The 20925-nt window shown below is 42.0% G+C and overlaps 1 long non-coding RNA gene across 1 annotated transcript in view; it reads right to left on the minus strand.

Annotated features, from left to right (window-relative positions):
• The window catches only part of D030024E09Rik (RIKEN cDNA D030024E09 gene), a 75168-nt gene extending 71007 nt beyond the window's left edge, over nucleotides 1-4161 (minus strand). The window contains exons 1-2 of the long non-coding RNA NR_040350.1: nucleotides 4090-4161; nucleotides 2517-2608 (exon numbers count right to left, since the gene is read on the minus strand). This is a non-coding gene — a long non-coding RNA (RIKEN cDNA D030024E09 gene). The remainder of the gene's footprint in view (nucleotides 1-2516; nucleotides 2609-4089) is intronic.
• Between the last annotated feature and the right edge of the window lie 16764 nt (nucleotides 4162-20925).

The raw sequence follows: 20925 nt of genomic DNA on the forward strand, positions 1-20925 counted from the left end.
GAGATCCTCTTCCCCTGGGAAGAGCACAACAGTTGTTTGTTCAGTGCCAAATGGTCAGCTCTGAAAACATACACACAAGTAGCATTGCACAGGTTGAGCAAGTGATATTCAGAAATATATGCATGCAAGAACAATTCATGTAAGAAGAGGCCATGGTTTTGAGAGATAGTGGAGAGGGGTGATGGGAGCATTTGGATAATGGAAAGGGAGCAATAAATGTTGTAATTATATTATATTGTCAAAAAAAGTTTTTATGTAAGAGAGAGGGGAGGGAGGCAGGGAAGGAGGGAGTGAGAGACAAGGACAGGGAGATTATTAGGCATAAGTTCTAGAAATGTTCAGAGGACACAAAACAAAAGAAGGATCTGGGCATAAGGAACTTAAAAACCAGCATGAAATTCTCCAAGGACAAGGAGACATGGGGAGACAGAATGTAAGAAAGCCAAGGCATTACAGCCTGCAGGAGCTCAGCCTCCTGCTGTGTGGGCTGCATTTTGTCCTGCAGGAAACCTCTCAGAAAATGCTCTTACACACAAACTCTGCGGTGAGGGAACATATGTTCTGTCAGGGCCAAGCTTTCAACCACGTGGGCTGGAATTGAAGAAGAATCACCGGTAAGAGGTCACCTCTGGAGCACAGGAGGCAAATGTCAGGGCTTCCCATGGCGGCAGCAGGATCTGACAGCCAGCTGGACTTGAGAAGAGGAAGTGATGTTTGAAAGAGAGGGGCTTTTCCTATTACACTGACTCTCTGAGGTAGCGGGGGAGACAGGAGCTGCTTTGGCAGCAAAAGAATGACTCATGAGTAAAATATTTTGGCTTTGAGCTGCTCATGAAGTGTGCACAGAAACTTGTACCCGAACACACAGGAAATTGATATTAAACAGGGAATTTAGAGGAACCAGGAACACACGGCTTAACCCGTGGAGTGCTTGTTGCGTAAACATGAGGACCTGAGTTTGATCCCTCAGAATGCACATAAAAAAACCTGGGTGTGTTGGTGCACTTGTACTCCAGTGCCATAGATTACAGCAGAGACAGTCAACAGAGACAGGTGGGGATTCCTGGGACTCACTGGGGCAAGTCTTTCTAAATTCCTACGCTCCAGAGTCCGTGAAAGACCCTGTCTCAAAAATCGAGACAAAGAGCAACTAAGAAAAACAGTGAAGATGAATCTCTGCCCTCTGTGTGCATGAGAACATGTGTACATGTACCACACACACACACACAAACGTGCGCTTTGATGCACATCTGTACACATGTGCACATAAAAGAAGAGAAAAGCTACAGTCACATCTAAGAAAGATGGTGATTAAGGCTGGAGAGATGGCTCAGTGGTTAAGAGTGCTTGTGGTTCTTGTACACACAGATCCCATTCCCAGCACCAACGTGGCAGCTTACAACCAACTATAATTGCAGTTACAAAAAAATATCTATATAATTGCTCTCTGTGGACACCAGCATGCACCTGCCACACATACAGATACATGCAGGCAAAACACCCATACACGTTGTGCTGACTAGGTTTTATGTGAAAAAATGGTTCCACTAGATTGGCCAGTGGGGCAAACGTGTGGTCCATTTTCTTGATTTATGATTTAAGTAGGAGGGTTCGGGCCATTATGGGAGATGCAACTCCTGGGCTTGTGGTACTGGACCTATAAGAAGGCAAGTTGAATGAACTAATAGGAGCAAGCTAATTCTCAACACTCGTCCAGGGCCTCTACCTACAGATTCCTGTCCTGAGTTCCTGCCTTGACTTCCCTTAGTGAGAGACTACAAGTGTAAATGGAAACAAACCCTTTCCTCCACAAGTTGCTTTTGGGAAAGATGACTTATTGCAACAATAGGAACCTTAAATAAGACTTATACACAATATATATATATATAAACATTTTTTCAATAGATATATCATTATTGGGTCCTTGGATTTTTAGATTCTATCTGTAAAATCTCAATCAACCATGAGTCTAAGTTGGAGTTAGAACAATATGACCTGTCAATACTGAACACATAAGTTTGGTTCCCATCATTTTTCCTAGCAGTGTAGTATAACTACTATTTACTGCCACTTACACAATGCTCAGTGTTGATATCCCACAGAGAAGGCTGTGAGTATATGGGAGACCATCCATGGTCACATATAAACACTCTTATACATGGACAGAAGTATTCACAGACTTGAGCATCTGAAGGGAGGAGATATGTTCTGGAGCAAATCCCCCAGATACTGAGAAATGGCTCTAGTATATTTTATGAGATATCCTCAGTTCTCCACATACATTATTCCATTTCATTGTATTAACAACAACCCTTTGGTAAGGAGAGCCATACCTCTGTACCTTCCCATCTTCTACTTTTTTTTCTCTTATTTTCTTCCTGCCCAAGATTTTATCCTGTCTCTGCATTCTCCCTACCTCTGCCCTCTCCCCACATCTACCTTCTCCACACACTCACCTTCTCCCAACCTCTGCCTTCACCCAATTTTTTATTATACTTTCTCCTCTCTCTTAGTACCTGAGAAAAAGAATCTTGGATCCAGGTTTTATATTAAGAAAATGATGGGTTCTTCTGAGTTGACGAACATGAAGCCAGCCAGGTGTGTTTACCTGTGGGTTTTATTAGATGAATGTGAATCAAAAACTGACTTTGTAAAGCTGTTGTTCTAGAGGCTGAAGACAGAATTGTGGAGGAAAGAGGAACACATGTCTTTCTGGAGTTTATATTATTACAAAGGGAGAAAAAGAATAGAAGATGAAAAATAAGGTTGATAAGGGGGAAGCCAACACAGACTGGGATTCAGGAGTTGGTCTGGAAAGGATGAAATGAGAGACAGGGGGGGTGTAGGCATCTGCTGAGTGCTGGAAAAACAGTTCACACTTTAGCCCACTGGCAGACCACAGACACGCCTTTTCTTCCTAACCACCATTTCCCAAAAGCGCTCTGGACTGTCACTCTTCTGGACCTGGCATGAATTCTCAGATAGTTTCCACGGTTTTCTTAGACACGGCTGGGAATGAAAATCTCTATTTCTAGCCATCAAGACAGACAGCACTTCTGTTGCCTCAATTTGATTGTGTATAAATCAGGGGAAAATGATTTGACTCTGAGCTTCAGTTGGCATTGGAACTTCTGTATAGATTGGGTAGCCAGAGAGCCCAAAGCCGGGAAAACACTTAGTGTTTTGTTCTCTCCTCCCCAAATGGCAACACTGACTTCTGAGCTCTCCAAGGTTCAACCTATAGGAAGAAAAATCTCACATAACCATTTATGTGTTGAGTTGGCACGGGCACTGTCCTCCAGTATTCCTCAGACCTGCATGTAGGAAGGTTGGTTCCTTTTTCCTAAAAGACACTCTCAGGTTTCTCTCAGACTCTTCATCAGTGACTATCAAATACCTCCATGTGGGACAGATCTTTTACCTAATATCCATCCTAACTTCAACCCTTAGTCTTTAGAGAAGGTAGTCCACCTTATCAACATGATCTCAAGGTTCTCTTTCTATTCTAGGATGACCCTCTATCCTTGGTTATTTCCTGCTTATGAGAAAGATGCAAGAATCCTTTCCAACCCCCATAATGAGAGTTCCTTCCTTCCCAGTGTGGTCCTTCCTCAGTGTTGTACAACCCAGTGAGGAAGAGTAGTGGCTATGTAGACTTCTTTGATTACTTTCCACCAGAAAACTGTCCAGTAAACCCCAAGAGAATAGAACACATGCTCAGAATGATTTTGAGTCCTCTAATCAACCATGGGGTAGGAACAAAATTGATTCAACTTTCCATAATCCATCCCCTTATATGTTTTTGTCAACTCAACCATTTCAAATCACAAAGTGTGGTCAATAAAATTCTTCAGTAAAGGCTTAAATGATAAATCATTTTAAATATTCAGGAAGAAATTAAAACAACCTTAGTGGGAACTCTCAACATGGCCAGAAGAAGAAAATTCTTGAGAGAAAAAAACAGAAAGAAATATCAAGGAAAATAGAAGAATAAAAGCAATTAATAAGAAGGGAAGGAAGGGGAAGAGACAAGGAAGAGAGTTTAAGAGTGAGGAAAAGATTGAGGGAAGAGGAGTAGAAACTACTTACATGAGAAAGGAGTGTGTAAACAAGTGCCCAGACTGTAAGATGGCACAGGGGACTGAGCGCTAGTTCTACATCACTTCCCTTCCCTAACGACAGTGATGCTGAAGGTTCTGTTTCAGCTTTGTCTACTCCAGTCCTGTAAGAATGGCTCAGAACTCCTCTTGCAATGAAAGGGTTCTTGCCTTATTCTTGATTCTAGCTAAACTCAAAGAGAGATGGTCACATTTTAACACTTTGTTACACACAGAAACTGAAGGAAAGTGACAGAAACCAGAGAGATTGCAACATGTGTTTGAAAAAGGCTTACTTGTATTTCGAATAAGAGCCCCATTAGCACTTCCGGGAGAAGTAGTCATGTATGTGGGTGCACTTCTAGCAGTGACATGTGGGGTGTCAGCAACCCAGCTTCATCTGAACTACAACATATTTCTCTATAGTTCATTGTAAAGGTTTAAAGCAACAAGCACTGCAGAGATTAACCAACTGGTCTCTAGTCCCACAGCTAATCAGAGAAAGAGGATTCCAGTCTATTTTCCTATGACCTCCAATCTCCATTGTGTTCATTTCCTATTGCTGCTGTGACTGTTACCAAAAATTCAATGTCACAAAGTCACACAAACTTACTCTCTGTGATTCAGGAGACAGGAGCCCCACTTGCCTCTACTGGGCTAAAAAGGAAATGGCCGGGATGGTTTCATTCCTTCTTGGGGATTTGGGGATACTGTGTGTTCTCCCCAGTCAGATTTTGGAGGTCACCTGCAACCTTTATTGTGGTCTTTTCCTGTCTCCAAAATGAGAAGTGAGGCCATCGTCTGACCCCTCTTGTCCTGGTATTTCTGCCATTAATTCATCTTCTTTGGCACTAAGACTCTTGACTCCTTCTTACATGAAACCTTTGGGGCCAAATTAAGTAAACCAAGATAACCTTGTTTCAAGATTCAGGAATGATCTGTATACTCAATGTCTTTTTACCATGTAAGTTAATATAATCAGATTGTGGAGACTAAGATGGGACATAAAGGGGACAGTAGGACACAGGTGGTGTGAAAGGAAAAGGGAAAAATGAAGGACCCTAGCCAGGGAAAAGGTATGATGGGTATTGCAAAAGGAGAGGGGGAAAAGATAAATAACACTGGGGGTTTTGGAAAGGGCCATATTAAGACATATTATTTTATAAGCATATACCATGTAAGCATGAAGATATAGATATATCGATATAGATAGTTTAGATGAACTTATTCTACACAGAGTGATGTTTTTCCAAGCAGCCATGGGACATCTAACAAGACCTCCAATTCTACGCTTGCATGCCTCCAATACACCTCCAAAACAATATAAGCTTTTTCCATTGCCCTTAGTTGCCTTGCCGATCTTGAATGTAAGACCCTATTGCTGAGACACCACATAATTTGGTCATAGTACCTGAAGAATCTCTCTGGAACAGACCTGGAAGCTTTCTTACCAAGGACTGGTTCTTCCAGTATGAGAAAGAGCTGTGCAAGCTTGCTTCCAAGAGTGAACACTTGCTTGAAGTCTGCAAAATATGACATCTGTCAACATGTCAACAAGGAATGGAAGAGAACTTCACACAGCCCCACCTATAGATACGGAGCTGAGGAAGGAAGTCTTTGTTTTCTCCAGAAACAAGTCCCTTCGTAGGTTTCCCGATGCTAAGGAATAGACCCGGGAAATGTATCTAAGAGTAACACCAGTGGAATTTGATAGATTTTTATATATACATATGTTATATACATACATATTGCATATCAGAATTATAGCACTCCAAAATTTGAGGAGGGGCCCAGGAGGAGTTGGAGGGGAAGCATACAGCATACATGTGTATGAATTATAAAATTATCAACCGGAAAAAAAAAAGTCAAATGCTCAGAACTTGGGAAAGGGTTGAAGAGCACTATCTCAAGTGGGTGACCATCGATGACCTCGTGAAGGAGGGCATTGAGCAGCAGCAGTGTGAATGTGTCACTGCAGGGTCTGGCTAAACCAGGATCTCCAATCGTAGGAAGCCTCAGGGTGACCTCATTGCTCAGCAATCTGTCCATACTGTGAATGTGGCTTCTTAGAACATGAAGAATATTCAGCTGTCACTTGACTGTAATTTGAAAAGTCAGGAGTAGGTCTTTGGAAAAGCTGCTTCAGACAGCAAGAATATTTTAGTGCATAGAGAAATATACCCATCTGATGAAAGATGTGGAGAAGGTGGCAGAAGGAAACTGCATTCCCTTATAGCTCCAGGAACCTTGGCATCTATTTTATTTTATGTGGCATCACTGTCATTTTCCAACACTAGCAGCGTGACTGTTCGATGAATATTTAATCGTGATGGGCTTCTCTTCGCTCCTGTTCCTTTAGCGCTCCTGGCTGGAGCCTTTCTGTAGTAATAACTTTAATCATCAAACACCAGAACAGAGACTCTGCTATCCATTTGGGAACTGTGGGAACCGTGGTGCAGATCACACTGTGGGCTCTGAGCAACAGGTGGTTGGTTAAGCAGTGCAGGACAACTCCCAAGACTGATGGAGGCCAACTCACCCTAGGGAAGATCATTAAACCTTAGATGCCATTTGGCATTTCCACAGACACCTGTATGCCAAGCCCACTGGCAATGGGCTTACATGCAATAATAATCCCTGCTGCATTCAATGATGTGCAAGAAATATCAGGGAAGAGAAGGAGTCCCAACATTGATGGAGAGAGGGAGGAGAGGGCAGGAGATCATTGGGAGTAGGCGGATCTTTCCTCCAATGCTTTGGGAGTGAAGGAGAATCAGGACTGTCCCCATAGAAAAGCAGGGACAATAACAAATGGCACACAGACAGCAGTAGCACAATCCTTGCTGTGTGACACTGGGCTACATGGATGTGTTTTCCATATATGTGGGAACTGAGGCTTAATGAAAGCAGATGAGGCTCTGAGGTTGCAGGTATAATGAGTAGCAGAGGTTATAAAGCCTTGTCTCTCTGACTCCAGGGTCAGGGTGAACATTCCACACTTGCACAGTAAGACATCAAGATCCTCAAGGGTGAGGACTCTATCTTAGACTTCTCTTTTTTATCTTCCCACCTCCTGACCATTACCCATGAGGCAAGCACAGTACCAGTTACAAGGCACAAGTTTATTCTCCACGGTTCATGTGCAAAGCTGGGGTGGAATAATCAGCAACACAGCTCCATACACCCCAATCCACCACCATGAATAGGGCCTTTATAAATTGAGTATGGATATGAACATGTATGTGCCAGGTAACAAGAAATATGCAGGTGGACTAGAGGGGCTACAGGGTAGACTCGCAAGAGCTTCTGACTCCTACGCCATGTTCTTTGAATGGTTACCTCTGTGATAAATATTTTCCGTGAATAAGATCATTTAATAGGTAGGGTGTGGTTTATTCGTGGCTGGCAACAAGAGGAACCAAAGTACTAAGGTAGGAATATGGGCTGTATGCAAAGGGAGATGTATATGTTCAGAACCATCTACCAGTTGAGAGCCTCTATGTTCAGGCACTGTACCAGGCAGAGGAGAGGAGCAGGAAAATAAATGACATCCAGGAATAAAAGTGATGATGGGCACACATGAATACCACGCTGATTCTGGCAGAATTACAAATTAACATTCAGAGGTGCAAGATCACAAGGCTGTAAGTGTTTACCTTGCCTGAGAGGAAGTGAGAAGGCTAGATGAACTTATGAGTAAAGGTAAATGATTCCAAGCTTTCTGTTCTTTTGACACAGAGATATACATACATGCATACATACATACATACTTACATATACACATACTTACATATACACATACATACACACACACACACACACACACACACACACACACACCAAAAAGGGAAAGAGCAGTCCATGCTTACGTTTGAATAACAAGCTATTTTCCAGGATTTACCTAATATTCTGCCTAATTATTTTGTGTTGGCCAGGGGAATTATAATTATGTTTATGATTATTTTTGAGACATGCTCTCAATCTGTTCCCTGGCTATCCAGACTGAATTAGAGTTCATAAAGATCCACCTGCCTCTTCCTTCCGAGTGCTGAGTATAAAGTATGAACACCACCATACAGAGCAAAGAAATGTTATGTTTGTAAATTTTTAAATTAGTGTTAAAATAGTGAGGTTTTTAAAAAAAATATAACTGATATGCCATTACTTTTCATGAGGTAGAAACCTTGTTATCTCCATTTTATGGAAGAAATGCCAAGAGCTGGAATAGTGAAGATCCATTCTCAGGACCCAACATCTATAAAGTAGGAAAGTTGAGCTCAGATCTGATACCTCTATGACGAAAGAAAGAAAGAAAGAAAGAAAGAAAGAAAGAAAGAAAGAAAGAAAGAAAGAGAGAGAGAGAGAGAGAGAGAGAGAGAGGGAGGGAGGGAGGGAGAGAGAGAGGGGGAGGGAGGGAGGGAGGAAGGGAGGGAGGGAGGGAGGGAGGGAGGGAGGGAGGGAGGGAGAAAGAAAGAAAGAAAGGAAGGGAGAAAGAAAGAAAGAAAGAGAGAGGGGGGGTGGGAGGCAGGGAGGGAGGGAGGAAGGAAGGAAGGAAGGAAGGAAGGAAGGAAGAAGGAAGGAAGGAAGGAAGGAAGGAAGAAAAGGAAAAAAGAAAAAAGAGAAAAGAAAAAACAAATTGTTATACATTTTTAAATAAAGAAATTCATTAAGCTCAGCTCCAAGTCCTGAGTTTTCAGCATTATGTATGGAGATATCTTTGTGATGGGTTAAATTCTGACCTTTATCTTTAGAGCTCCTCATTTGAGATGTCAGTTCGAGAAATGGCCACTCAGAGATGGTCACTGAGGAAACAGCAATGAAGGAGATGAGGTAGGAGGAGTTATGACACTAAGAGGGAAGGGAATTTCCAACGACCATTCAGTAACTCAAGGGGAGGAGTAGGGAAGAACCCGAAAACTAGGAAAAGAACATTTCCACATCTCTGGGCATGCTCAAGTGGCCTTTTGTGAAAGTCCTATGATGTACTCCACACAAAAATACCAGCTACTTCAAGTCAACTTCCACTTGCTCAAGGTAAAGAGTTAGAAAATATCCATTCAAGAACTGAGTTTCCCTAAATGGGACATCAATAGCATACCCTTACCTTCAAGGATCAAGGTTCTATTAGGGAAAAGGATTGGAAATATTTTAAGATCTAAAGGTGGTCGATGACTCTGAGGACACAGTATCTTCTAGACACAACAGAACGGGTGCACAGATGAACTCAGAGGGACTGTGGCAGGGTTCCTAAGACCTGCGCAAGGTCAAGTTAAACAAAATCATAGCAAGAAGAAAGGGCAAGGAGAACGAACTCCCACACTCAGCCAAGAAGCTTTTCTCAATTGAGAGTAAAAATTAGTTTTCTTCAATGGAATAGGGCTGAGTATGTCAGCCACGCTGCAGAACAGGCCCCATGCTCAGAAGTAGTCGGGCAGACACAAAATGGGCTCAGTTTTAGATTTGTTCCTGTTCTTGTCTTCATTTTTGTTTTATTTAAGAGTTAGAGAAGGGCAAGCATGAAGTTAAATGGATGGGGAACAATCTGAGAGGAGTTAGGGAAGGAAAAGGCATGGGATCAAAATATGGCTTATACAATTTTCAAGGAGAAATAAAAACTTGTTTTTAGAAAATGGAATTGGTAATTGGTGATAAGAGTGGTAGCCCTCCAAACTGGTGGAGAAAGGTGAAAGGATTTGTACCCCTTGGAGAAGGCTTGACTCTGTGTGTAAACTGTGTGTAAATTGAAGAGAGAAGATGCAGGGTGGAGGGGAAGAACCCAGCAATGCTCATTGAGGATGTGAGACAGCCAGTGCCACACAGCTAAAAGGGTAACCTCAAATTGTTCTGTTTTAATCACTGCATAGTCCAGTTATAGATTCTAGTGCTATAGAATAGTCAACCCCAATTGCATCATTGAATATAAAATACACCCCACCACTGTGGGTCAGACATCAGACAGTGCATAGCAGAGATGTCTTGCTTCTGCTATACGATATCTGGGTTCTAAATAAAAAAGAATAGCTCATAGTGACTCAAACGGTGGGGTATGGAATTGCATGGGGGCTTGTTCTCTCATGTGACCAATGCCAGGCTAGAGCTCCATCGATGTACATAGGCCTTTGCTTGTCAACGTAAGTTAACATTTTGCAAGGAACGGTAACTATACATTATCAGTCCTGTTTTACTGAGCTGACAGCAGAGTATAGAAAGATAGAAATGTGCTACTTGGACTAAGCACAGGGTCCCCAACTGAGGAACTAGAGAATGGACCCAAGGAGCTGAGGGATTTGCAGTCCCATAGGAGGAACAACAATATGAACCAACCAGTATCCCCAGAGCTCCCAGGGACTAAATCACCAACCAAAGAGTACACGTGGAGGGACCCATGGCTCCAGCTGCATATGTGGCAGAAGAGGATGACCTTGTCAGTCATCAGTGGGAGGAGAAGCCCTTGGTCCTGTGAAGACTCTATGCGCCAGTGTAGGGGAATGCCAGGGCCAGGAATTGAGAGTGGGTGGGTTGGTGAGCAGGGGGAGGGGGGAGGAGATAGGGAGTTTTCAGAGGGGAAATCAGGAAAGGGGATAACATCTGAAATGTAAATAAAGAAAATATCTAGTAAAAAAGAAGAAAAAGAAATGTGCCACTTTCATCAGTTTCTCCAGTGTCTACAGTGTTCTTCCAATTTTGTTTAAAAATCATCTAGGCAGGAATGAGAGAGTGAAGTGTACCACTTGAGGCAGGAGGATCAGGATTCAAGATCTATCTTAGCTACATAATGAGTTCAAAGTCAGCTCAGGATACATAAAGCACAATGTACTTACAAACACAAGTGTACACACATACATGCACATGGACATACACACAAAGAGACACACATACTTGCACACACACATGTACACATACATACACATATCTACATGCGCTCAAGCACACATAAGGGTGGGTAAATCTAGAAAAAGACACTCCTAAAGCTAGCTTACAAACAGTTGACTTTAAATAATATGATTTTTTGTAGATCTGTACATTTGGGGTTGAATTATTATCTCAGTCTTGATTTAGTCAGGATTGAAATATTATCTCAGTAATAGTAATAAGTTATTATTACTGCTCAGACAGTAAAAGGCACTTCTTTGTGTTGTATATTTTTAGATAAAGTAGAAACCAGGCTAGTAAGCCTTTAGACTTGTCTGCTTCCAGGACAAGTTCAGGGCATTTCCTCCTGGCCAGAAAACGTAAACAAACACCTGCCAGGCATGTAGCTAGGGTTTGCACTTGGCACCATGCTGTCTGTGGGAAGAGACTCCCACACTGTGGGACTGAACCAGACACACATCTCTCTAGCCAAGGAGATACCCTGTGCCACAGATGGTCACCTAGCAGGCAGGGGCAGGAAGAGGCCAGGGCATTGCTGAGAACTCTACCCTGTAATTGGAATACAGAATTATAAGTCAGAGCCCCAGGCCAAGAACCTGTGTGCCTCTTTTGGCATAAATTTGATTCTGGATAGAGGTCCTCTCCATCCTTGGAAACTCACGTAGGATTCTTTTAAGCCAATCTATACTTCCAATGTGTGGAGAGCATATGGGAACAGAGGATGTCTCCTGAATAACAAACTAAAAGTTAGAGTTTTTAGTCAATTTAAATGGAAATATAAGGATCTTAGTATTATTTGAAACTTCTAAATGTAGAGTTTGCTTCTGATGATGCATAATCAAAATCCAGGTTCAGATTAACTATCCTTTTCCAAAGATGCACTTAGCACTTGCCTAATCCTTCTTAATAGGTGTGGCCATCTATCTTACCTGAACTCTTGCTGCCTTCTTCTGCCAGTCCCAAGTCAGGTAGGGCCAGTGAGAGAATGTTATCTCAACTCGATGGAGTTCACCAGTTCACCCAGAACTTACACGGCCTTATACTGTGGAACTTGTTGTACCAATGAGGAATGTGCCATCTAATTAGCTGAATGGCTTGGACAAGTCCTCATTAAATCACTTATAAATTGTGAAGAGGACAAAGAGTGGACTAGACTAAGACTCTTCCAGCCCTGAAGCTTGTGTTTCTCAAGTCACAGATGCAAACACATGAGCAGTTCTTAGTCTGTCATCAGACAGCAATGCACTCACAAATTATCCACCAAGAGACATACAAACCCACCTCCTGAGCCACACCCTACAGCAAAGAGCTCCACCCCAGTTCATTACCTAAGAGAAACCCTCTACAGGATCTTCTGACCCAGGAGCCCCACGTCTTTGTTTCTCTGGACTCTTAAAGGCAGGATGAAAGCGCATCTGTTCAAGGAAGCTTCCCTCTTATAAAATGAGGGTTTAAAGTTTCTTCCACTCTTATCTCCCACTGTCTGAAGTTTAACATTATTCTGTGGAATTTCTTATTTATCTGTATGTGTTTCCTCTCAGGTTGTAAATTCCTCAAAGAAAAAGGCTGTATGTCATTTTATTGAGTGTTTGGGTCAGCCACCAGCCTGCATATAGGTAGGGTTGGGTATCTGTGTCTTCCAGAACCACTCTAGAAGTAGATTAAAGACAATCACGTGTTATCTGATCCTTTTCCCACTAAGAGGAAGATGACCTAATCCCTTCCTTCTAGGCAGCCAGACGCTATTTGTATTGTTCTTAGCTTGTGTGGGCACACTGAGACTCGAGGTTTCAAGCTACTCAGTGATCAAACATCAAACGATGTCAACTTGTTAACGTTGTCAACCATGTGACTTTCACCTTGGGATGTGAATGTTAGAAATAATGCAACGTTGCACTCTCTGTACTTAATTTTTCATAAACATAAAACATTGTAAGATTAATAATAAAGTCAAGTCACCCACCACTAAATATCACAGGCTATTGTAAAGACTACGGGTTGCCCTCTTCAATCTGAAGATAAAGCTCTATTGCTGAAGATACATCATACTTAGGCCTTTGGACATGGAGAAATCAAGCTGCTGCCCTACTAAAAATTTCACTCATACTGACTTATATTCATGGTACTGCAAGATACTTTTCATTCTACCAGGAAAAAATAATCATAACCATCATCACCATCATCAGTATTGCCCTGCTACAAACCCTGTGACCTATAATAGAGATTTGTCTGAAAATTATACTGATTCAAGAGTTGTACATATGTTACAGGAATAACCCATACTTTTTAATTGGTTTTATGTCCCACTTCATAAGATGTAACCTATACCTGACACAGCTAAAGTGGCCAAGAACCTGAGACTACATAGGTCTTGGGTTCTACAGGAAAACCTTCTCTTACTATTCTGCAAAATGAATATATCAATAAAATGACTCCAAATGGCATATTGCTAAAACCGTAGATCAGCGTCCTTCATCATTGTACAATCCTCACCAGAGAAGCTTCCTCATACAGTAGATGGCAATTAGATAAGATCCAAATCCCCCCCAAAAAAATGAAAAGAAAAGAAAAAGAAAAGCTAGGCGTAGTGGCGCACGCCTTTAATCCCAGCACTTGGGAGGCAGAGGCAGGCAGATTTCTGAGTTCGAGGCCAGCCTGGTCTACAAAGTGAGTTCCAGGACAACCAGGGCTACACAGAGAAACCCTGACTCGGAGAAAAAAAAAATCCACATCCAGACAGTTTGCAAGTGAGAGATTTTGAGGTACTTGGACCAAATTAGGATGTCTTTATCAAATCTCTACCCTGAAGGCTCATGCATCTATGTGAAAGAGGAGGGAGAAAAACTGTAAGAACCAGAGGTGGCAAACTCCAAGGAAAGATTATCATGTAGATCAAATGAGACTAGTACATATGACTCCCAGAGATAGTGACAACATACACAGGACCCGACTAGGTTCAATTCAAACCAACTCCCAATGTTAAGAAGGGGAGGTAGACACAGAACCCCAGCTCTACCAAGAAGTTATTTGCAATCAACTCCTGCTGAGAAAAAGAAAAATCTATTTTCTGTGATGGAGTATCATCAGGTATACCAACCACACTCCAACGCTGACCCCATAACCAGGAGCAGCTCAACAACTCAAATCAAATGCCGTGGTTTTTTGTGTGCTTTTTGTTTTATTTTGACAATTTTTTGTCTGGATATTTTTTATTTGTTTGTCTTGACCTTTGTAGTTTGTTTCTTCTTTTGAGGGAGATAGTGAGAGTGTAAGACAGAGACAAAAAGAGAGAAACAGAGAGACTGAGAGAGATATAGAGAAAGAATATAAAGTTGTATGGATATGAGGTGGGAAGGATCTGGGAGGAGGTATAGAAAGGGAAAATATAAAAGAATATAATGAATATGTGAAAGAAAAATTTTATTACATTTTTTCTTTTAATATCATTTTTATTGGATATTGTATTCATTTACATTTCAAATGTTATCCCCTTTCCCAGTTTCCCCTCCGGGAAGCCCCTATCCCATCTTCCCTCCCCCTGCTTCTTTGAGGGTGCTCACCCACCCACTCCCACCTCCCTACTCTGGCATTCCCCTACACTGGGGCATGGAGCCTTCCCAGGAGCAAGGACCTCTCTTCCCACTGATGCCCAACAAGGCCATCCTCTGCTACATACGCAGTTGGAGCCATGGGACCCTCCATGTGTACTCTTTGATTTGGTGGTTTAGTTCCTGTGAGCTCTGTAGGGTCTGGTTAGTTGATATTGTTGTTCTTCCTATGAGTTTTTCAGCTCCTTCACTTCTTTCTCTAACTCCTCCATTAGAGACCCCATACTAAGTCCAATGGTTGGCTGCGAGCATCTGTCTCTGTATTTGCCAGGCTCTGAAAGAGCCTCTTGGGAGATAGCTATATCAGGCTCCTGTCAGGAAACACTTCTTGGCATCCACAATAGTGTCTGGGTTTGGTGTCTGTATATGGGATGGAGCCCCAGGTGGGGCAGTCTCTACATAGCCTTTCCTTCAGTCTCTGTTCCACACTTTGTCTCTGTATTTCCTCCCATCAGTGCTTTGTTCCCCTTCTAAGAAGGAATGAGCCATCCACACTTTGGTCTTCCTTCTTCTTGAGAGCTTCACATGATCTGTGAATGGTATCTTGGATATTCCAAGATTTTGGGTTATTATCCACTTATCAGTGAGTGCATAGCATGTGTGTTCTTTCTATAACTGAGTTATCTAACTCAGGATAATACTTTCTAGTTCCATCCGTTTGCCTAAGAATTTTATGAAGACGTTGTTTTTAATAGCTGAGTAGTATTCCATTGTGTAAATGTACCACGTTTTCTGTATCCATTCCTCTGTTGAAGGACATCTGGGTTCTGTGAAAGAAAATTTTAATTAAAAAATTAAGACATTTTAAGAGCTGTTACAGAAGACAGACTTAACTAGGAAGGAGCTAAAAGAAAAAAATACAGAAGGCTAGGGTGGGAAAAGAAACGAGTCACATTAAGAATGTTTGACAAAGCTATAGAGCAGAGAAATAATAATCAATTCACGGGTTCTTTGCCTTAGAGATTTGCATCTCTTGATTTGCATCTCTTACCTTAGAGATTTGGAACACTGTCCTAAACAGGATTTCTTATTCTTTCTTTTTTTTTCAACGTTCAATCAACAGTCTTTATTTTAATTTACTTTGCCTAAGCTTCCACATATGATAAATAGAAGGCAGGTGACATTCAGGGACCTGGCTGGACCTTATGAACTCACTCAGCCTCTCATCCTTTTACTTTCTGAGTTAGAAACAGCCACCTGGGTGAGCTACCTGTTCTAAATTTTGAGAACAGTCAATAGCTTCTCAAACTCAAAGCAGCAAAGTTTAAGATTTCCCTAAGATCCACTGAATATCCCATCTTGTAAATGATATTTTTCTTTTGTTTTTTTATCAGTATTACAGAAATTTTATTTGACTTGGTTATGTATCCTTTAATCCATTGGAGAATTTTATGAATAAAGGTATTTTTAAAACATCAAATATTTAAGTAATTGATCTTATTTTTCTCTAAAACTTTATTTCCTGGAGCTTGTAAAATGGGATGGAGCAGAGACTTGAGGAAATGGCCAAGAAATACCCAGTCCAGTTAGGGACCCATCCCATGCATAAGTCCTGATCCCTGACACTATTAATGATATACTGTTATGCTTATAGACAGGCACCTAGCATGGCTGTCCTCTGAGAGGTTGCACCCAGCAGCCATTTCAGACAGATGTAGAGACCCACAGCCAAACACTGGACAGAGAAAGGGGGCCCTTATGAAAGAATTGAGTGAAGGATTAGGGCCCAGAAGAGGATAGGAGCTCCACAGGAAGACCAACAGAGTCAACTCACCTGGACCCTTCGGGCTCTCAGAGACTGAACCACCAACCAAAGAGGTCCATTTACTGGACCTAGGCCCTCCACATATATGTAGCAGATGTGCAGCTCAGTCTTCATGTGAACAACTGGATCCTAAACAACTGGAGCCACAGCTATCCCTAAAGCTATTGACTGTCTGTGTAATCTGTTCCCCTAACTTGGCTATCTTGTCTGGCCTCAGTAGGAGAAAAAGGGCTTTGCCCTGCAGAGACTTGATGCAACAGGGTGTGGGGAGGGATACCCAAGGGCACATCCACTCTATCAGAGTAGAAGGAGAAGGGAGGGGGAGCAGCTGTGGGAGGAGGGACAGCAATTGAGATGGAAAGAGAATAAAGTAAATGATAGGATTATGGATAGATAGATAGATAGATAGATAGATAGATAGATAGATAGATAGACAGACATTTTAAGTGGGGGATTTCTCTATCAAAACCCTCTCTTTCTGGCTTAGGGATCAATGTGGAAGAGAAGGAGGGAAAAAATGAATAAGACACCTACATAAATGAGCTATATAGACAAGCCATCTGTTAACAATATTTCCTAAGATGGTGCCAAATAGTGTGGGTGTGAGCAGAGACTGAGGGGGGAGGCAACACTCATAGGCACCTCTCCCTGTATCTCTGGCCAAAAGAGGCTGGAGCTTCAGAGATACAAAAAACACCAATGCCTTGAATTCCCTTGCTGTCTCAATGATAAGATCTGAAGACACGAGCTTTATAGGGCTGAATCATAAAGGAAGAGAAAACTAGAAAAAGATGGAAAATTACAGCTCAAGGTGATATCTGGCCTATTGCCTGCTTTGGTACTATCCACAAATGAGGAATGATTATAATTTATTAAATTGCTGAAAAATTAAAAGAATGTGATAGATATGAACATATGACACTAAAATATCCATGTCCATCAGTCATATATTTTGAGAAAGTGGCTGTTCATGTATTTATTTCTTCTATTACTGATAAGACATTTAGGTCCATTAATCATCTCAAAATGGTAGTTTGGAAGGTTTAAGCTCAGATCTACCTATTGATAAAACCTACAACTCAAGGCAGCAGCATCATGCCACAGAAGGGATCTTGGACCATTAGTAAGGGAGAAGTAACCATTGCAATGACTAGGCTATACAGAGCCTTAGCAATAGAAAGACATCCAAAAGAAGCCATTTAAAACCACCCCATAGTAGCACCTTGTTTTATGGAATGAGGCTGAGGCAGCAACTCTCCAGGATCACCCAGTAGAGAAGAATGAAGAATGTTCCATGTTACAACGCGTCAGCGATGGCAGTGGGTAAGGGCTGCAGAGCAGCTAGACCAACCTTAGCCAGAGAAGCTTCTGCTCACAGCAGGCAATGCCCATTTGAGATTCATAACTGGTTAACACGGTGAAAGTAGATCATTGTGGAGTGTTCAGTCCTAAACATGATATCCGTGTCATCCCCTCTGATGCTCAGGGAACATTGTGTGAGAGGGATGGGAAGAAAGTAAGAGCAGGAGGATAAATAAATGCTGGGAGACGCTGCTGTTTCCTAGTGATGGAGTGGTAATGTTCCAAGAAACTCCCAACAGCAGTGGCTATCTGCTGAGCACATCAATGAGCAATGTGACTGGGGAAGGGGATTATGAGGACCAACCACTCCCTGAGGCAGGCTAGTAAGTTGGGTTTTGGAAGAAGAGAAGTCATATTCCCCAGTATTGTGGCCCTTGTCCTTGATCAAATAAATGATCTCCCACTGATGTTGATAAAAGATACCCTAACTAAATACAATGAAGGAGAGAGAGAGAGACAGACAGAGAGACAGAGACAGAGAGACAGAGAGACAGAGAGACAGAGACAGAAGCTTGTTAGGAAAAAGAAGGGATTCGGTTTATAGGGGAAGGAAAGAGAGAAAATGAGAGAGACTTGTTAGAAAAAGGGGATTTGGTTTGAAGGAGAGAGAGACGGGGAGAGAGACTTGTTAGGAAAAAGAGGGATTCAATTTAAAGGGAGGATAGTGGGAAGATTATAATCAATTAGATATGAATAAAATTATGAAAAAATAAGTACATTTTTAAAAAGAAATCGAAATTAATTCCATGATATCCAAATTTACATATTCTCTCCCTGTTAGTGTTTTTGACATTTAAAATGCTTTTAAAATATATTTTGATATTGGGGCAAAAAGTGTTGGATGTTTTTTACATAGAAAAGCACAAAAATGCCTCAGAATGTTTCAGACTGTAGAATTCTCACTACAGTTTGGAACAACTAAACTTGATGGAAACCAATCTATCATTTGTCTGTTCATCTGTCACTCAACTTGGTACTTAGGTTATGGACTGTCAGGTGAAATACTATATCCTGGTTTTCTTTACTTAGGCTTAAGTACTGAGACTGGATTGTCATGTGAAAGGTAAAGGAAATTTCGTTTCTCTTTACAAGGTGCCCTCTGTTGTCAGGAACAACCTTTCTAACCCCACCAGAAACCTAAAAGATAGGTAGAGTGCATTTCAGTGGTATCTGTAAAGGGGGTCACTGGGTTTAAAGTCTCTTGGGGAACACCCTGATCAGTCATTGACTACTTGATTGCACAAGTAAATGCTTTAGAGAAATAAAGCAAGACGAATACGTGGGATCGGAGGCCATGTGCTGGTAAACTAAGCACTGCGCCCTGCAGTTCTTAGGTGGCTTTAGACAAGTCTACAGACCTCAGTCAGGATCAAAGGTCAAATAAAGGCTCAACACACATAGCTTTTTTTCCCAAAGAAGTTCCAGGAAGAAAAATAAACTGTACTTCTACAATAGCATAATAAATATGAAATAAACTAGATAAAAAAAGAGATCTGCTAAAAATAAATAATAAATCAAAAACACCCTAATGTCATTATAAGGACCCAAATTTGAAGCCTGATATTTTCTATTAGGATCTGAGGTCTTATATATGAACTTCATCTATGCCAGCTACATCTACATTTCCTTTTTTCTTTTCTGATCAGAGTAGACATGGGAGCACAGGAAACACACACACACACACAGCACAAGAAGAAGAAGAAAAAAACATGTACACGAGTCACCAGATCGTGGTGGGATATTCATTGTGCATCGGAATCTCAGCCTCGTTCTGATCCGCCCAAAATGGAGAGCTGTGGGCTCTCCATTCTCACAGCTGGAGAAAACAGGAGCCCAAGATCTCCCCATGTGAAGGAGAATTGAATGAGGTAATTACAGAAGAACTCTTTTCTCCCAGACGCAGTGGCGTCCCCTTAGCCTGGCTGACATGGCCAAATGCCTTGGTCCCTGGCAGAATTTGTTCTCTCTAACAGCTCATGGCTAAAAGCAGGTCATTGGTAGGAAGCTGCCACCTTGGGGAGTTTACAGATGCAGATAAACTTGCTGCAATAGCAGTCAGATGGCCTGGATCCTTCAATAGTGTTAAATGCCTTTCACAAATGGCTTTTTGATGCAGGCTCAAGACGCTGATAATAGAAACCTTAACAACCTGGGCAGGGCCCTTTTCATCTGCCTCCCCACACTCATCTCAGGATGAAATGGGCCGCAGGGAAGGGCTTGCAGGTCTATTCTCAACTCCAAAGCTTCTCCCGAAAGATAACCCCATGCCTTCTACAAAGTTATGACAGGAAGCTCCACCAGGCCTGCATGATAAGCTCTCCAAGAACAGTACCAGGGGCTGACAATTGTTTGGCAAAGGGGTGGTGTCCACTGCTTCGAGTGTGACTTTGGACCAAAGAGCTGTAACAGACATCCAGGGCTTAAGCCCAGGAACACACTCTATCTGGTGTTAGGACCTATCTGGGATTGTTTCAAGAAGGAAATCAGTTCTACTAAACCAGGCAGGTGACAACCCTGGACCCATATCAAAGGGTGGAGAGGGACTTGTTGAACTGATTGTGTTTCGGGGTTTGGTTGAGAAATGTTTGGCACTACCACTACTTGTTTAGCACTGTAACTAGGTTTCTTCTGAGCTATGTCTCTGGTCATCTTGGAAGACAACCCACCATGCATTCCCCACAAAAGCTTAGGGAAGACAATTTCATCCTCCTTGGAGAAGACATTACACTGGTCCCTAGCTCATTAGTACATGCTGTCACTGGCATGATCTCCCAGTGTAAATCTCCCAGGCCACTCCTACAAGGCTATTCAAGCTGACTTCCAGCACTTCATAAAATACTCTGAGAGTACTAAGCATCTAGGAGTCTCCACACCAGGATAGCATGCTCTCTTACTATCCATAGCCTGGTTCTCTCCTCAAAAGTCTAGTTATCCATTTGTTTCACTGCCTAGGTTCTGCTTCTCTCCATCACTTGACTCACACATCATCCATACACTGGCTTTTGCCTCTAAACGTCTAGGATGAGTGACTATTCCACTTCTTTGCTCTCACAACGTTCTCTCTCAGCACACCCAATTCCCTCTCTCTCCCTGCCCTGCTGCCTCCCATCTCACTCTCACATGCCGTTAATCCTAAACTGTCTACAAGTCTTAACCAGGAGCTAACAGATACAGTGGGAACAAGGCAGGTCTCCTCTCTCTTCTTCTGATGCTGATTCTT

Source organism: Mus musculus, chromosome 15 (assembly GCF_000001635.26).
Source record: "Mus musculus strain C57BL/6J chromosome 15, GRCm38.p6 C57BL/6J".
NCBI lineage: Eukaryota > Metazoa > Chordata > Mammalia > Rodentia > Muridae > Mus > Mus musculus.